Raw genomic sequence first — 3,688 nt, forward strand, 5'->3', positions numbered from 1 at the left:
TGTCATCAGGCCTGTTGTGCTATACCATCTTGATTGCTGAGAAGAAATGCCATGCAATGTCTTGGGCTGATTGCTGTATGAAACTGCCAGTCCAGATGGGACTGTTTTCATTATTTTCATCTTTTAAGTAAGTGTCTAGATTTTGCTGTTATTTGTACATTTTTTGTGTGTTCACCTTTATCAAGGAATAAATTATATTTTATCATATCTAAGTCTCGTCCCAGTTCAAACCCAGGTATATATATATTTATATATATTTTTGGTGTAAATTACAGCCTGTCATAAGCTACCGTGACAAGCTTGTAATTAACTGGTGGCAGCTGGCGGGACTGAACTGGACCTGGATTACAGTATTCTGCGGGGTACTGTGATCCAGTGGGAACTTGATGGTAATTGCAAGTTCCTGGGACTAAAGATATTGAACACACAGTGTACAACATATAACACAAGATATGGCACCTCCTCACTGTTCCCCTACTTGTGAGAAGCATTGCCTCCAGAACCAAAGTGCCGGCCATCCGTCTGACTGGAGCCGGGCACTGAGACCGGAGGAGTGCATCAAGTCGGCGCGGGGACCAGCAGCCAGCAAGGCTAAGAGAGAGACAGCAATCGGTGAGCATGAAACCCGGCAGGCTGAGCAAAGATCCACAGCTGCAGCTGCTGTAACCATCACAACGCCCGGAGAGCAGGGAAGGGACCCAGCTCCGGGACGGCAGAGACTTGTGGAGGGGGCGGGTGGTCTCGGAGACCATGGAAGTCTTGCACCAGGAGAGGTATTGGCCGTTGCGGCGGCCAGTCCATTTTACCCAGAATTGCTGGCCCTGATGTTTGCGCAGGGAGAGATGTCCCCAGCAGAGCGGCTCGAGCAGCTGAAGCTGGCAATGATCCAACCCGCTTATCCCCTCCCAGCCCGGCGCTCAAGCATCTCCGCTCTGGACTCCGTTGCCCCTTGCTGGGGTTAGTCCACCGGTGGCGGAGAAGCCCCGGCAGTTGCTGCAGCACTGCCAACAAATGGGCCACAATAATGCCCAGTGCCCTGACCGTGCGCGGTCAGGCGAAGAAGCCCCTCAGGGCCAACGCTCACGAGCTGCGGAAAAGATGACCCAGTTAGCGGCATCCTCTGATGGCTCCCGCCCAGCCGGGGCAACAACCCTCCTCGGGACGTCTCCTGGAGAACCTTGACGGGCTGCATCAGCAACAGCAGCGGAGAGCAGCGGCCATCCACCTGATCCCGGCGGAGAACCAGCAGCGGTGGCAGAGAAGAAGCCGCCACTCCGGCATCCTGCCGGCGGCAGTTTTATTTGGGGGGAGGGACAGGGTTTGCGGGAGGGGGTTATTTTACCAAGTTTGCAGGGAGCTGAGTTCCTCCACAAAAACCTGGGACCCTTGTCCTGCACCGTTTTACCTGTACCCAACCCGGCGCTGTTGCGGCAGCGGCCCGGTGCTGCCCAGCCCAGATGGGGCCGGCGGCGGCCGCTCCAGTCCCCCTGCAATTGGGACCAACGAAGGCGGCGGTCTCTGCGGGGACCAGCAAGGTAAGCCAGACCAAGTCGCAGACTGACCCTGACTTATTTTTCCCTATGACTGTACCCTGTTGTTTCACTATAGGGGTGACCGGGGGGTGGCAGGAGATAGGGGTATCAGGGGAGGGGAAGGAAGGGCAGCTTGTAGGGCCGCCCGGCTTCCCCATTACCTTGGTGGAGCGGCAAGGGGACCCTCAGTTAAGAGCCCCACTGTTGCAGCCTTGCTATGGGCTGGAGGTATCCGGGGTTGTGGCAAAGTTAGACCACCCCCGGATTACCTGCCAGCCAGGAGCTAAGGTGGGTGCATCTGCACCAGCAACCCTGAGCTCATCCCCGGTAATGGGGAGACAGTGTCAGGGAGATGGCCTCACTCAGGTGTCCCTAGGATCCAGGTTAGGATTAGCTAGGGAGAAGCGGAGTGAGGGGAGGCTGCAGGTAGGTAGCCAGCATCAGTTACCAGGGGAGGGGAAGGAAGGGCAGCTTGTAGGGCAGCTAGACTTTCCCGTTACCCTGGCAGAGCCTCAGGGGGTGTCTCAGATCAGCAGCCCCCTGATGCAGCCTGGCTATGGGGTGGGGGTATCCGGGGCAGTGGCAGGTTTTTGCCACCCCAGGGATACCTGCCAGCCATGCTCTAAGGCGGTTGCATCTGGAGAGGTGCCCCTGAGCTCATCCCTGGTAAGGGGGAGACAGTGTCAGGGAGATGGCCTCACTCAGGTGTCCCTAGGACCCAGGTTAGGGTTAGCTAGGGAGAAGCGGAGTGAGGGGAGGCTGCAGGTAGGTAGCCAGCAGCAGATCTCAGTGGGAGAAGGAGGGCTAGTGGTAGCCGGGGAGGGAAGGCAGCAGGTATTGCAGCTAGAGTCCCCCGTTACCCTGGCAGAGCCCCAGGGGGTTTCTCAGATCAGCAACCCCCTGTTGCAGCCTGGCTATGGGCTGGGGGTGTCATGGGCAGTGGCCAGTTTTTGCCACCCCAGAGATACCTGCCAGCCAAGAGCTAAGGTGGTTGCATCTGGCGGGATGCCCCTGAGCTCATCCCTGGTAAGGGGGAGACAAGGTCAGGGAGGTAGGTGCACTCAGGTAGTTCCAGGGTCTGGGTTAGGATTGCCCAGGGAGGAGAGGAGTGCAGGTGGGCTGCAGGGAGGTAAGCAGCAGGAGTCATCAGCAGGGGCTGAGGTGCTGGGCCTAGGGGAGGCTAGGCAGAGAGACCCTGGGGAGCAGGGGAAGATAGGAAGTCAGTGGGGTGTTAGGCAGCTGGCAGAAGCTAGGGAGGGGCTAGGTAGGCAGAAAGTCCCTGCTCTGACGGGCCAGGAGTGACCCCCCTGACAGATTCCCCAGGGTTCCCAAAGGAAGGTCTGTGGGTAGATAGGCAGCCAGGGAGGAGAGTCAGGAGTATAGCGGAGTAGCTACAGGTTGGCACAGAGCCAGGGCAGGTAGGGTCCCTACAGAATAGTGACATAGCCCTTTCCCAGACTTGGTTGACAGGAAAGCGACGGTCTGTGCTGGATAGCTGGTCTCCTGTTGGTGCAGAGATATGCCAGTCTCTGGGCAATGTGCAGCATGGTCTGCACAGGGGCCCCTTCACCATGGACTTGGTTCACAAGGCACTGGGTGGGGGGCAGAGGGAGGCAAAGGAGAATGCCCGGCTTTGCAGGATCTGGACTTTACAATCCACTGTGTACCGGTCATTGCCGGGGGACAATTTTGCCAGGACAATCCCTCAGGACGTACTGAGTGCGTCAAGGGCGCCAGTGGTATCCCAGGGCCAGGGGGAAGCCGCGGGGGTACCAGGCAACCCTTGAGCGGGGGAGGTGTGACGATCGTGAGGGTTTGGCCCGGGATTAACGGGGTTACCCCCCAATGGCCCCCCTCTAACCTCGCCAGGGAGACAAGGGGTTAACTGGGCTGAGGCCCAGAAATGTGATTTAACCCTTGTTATAACCTGTAAATGTATTTTCCCCTGTTCCATTGTAATGTCTGGTTTAATCAGTGTCTGCATAACACACCCACTGGGACTTAAGGGGTTAATCTTATATGCAGTGCTGAATAAACAGTTACCGGAAAACTGGTAATTTGGGAACGGAGTAAGCCAGCACCCTGAGTCTTGGGGTGCAGCCTCAGGGGAACCCCCCAAGTACACACATATTAAAAATATAACTTTGTCATAAGGG

Source organism: Ascaphus truei, chromosome 20, assembly GCF_040206685.1.
Source record: "Ascaphus truei isolate aAscTru1 chromosome 20, aAscTru1.hap1, whole genome shotgun sequence".
Lineage (NCBI taxonomy): Eukaryota > Metazoa > Chordata > Amphibia > Anura > Ascaphidae > Ascaphus > Ascaphus truei.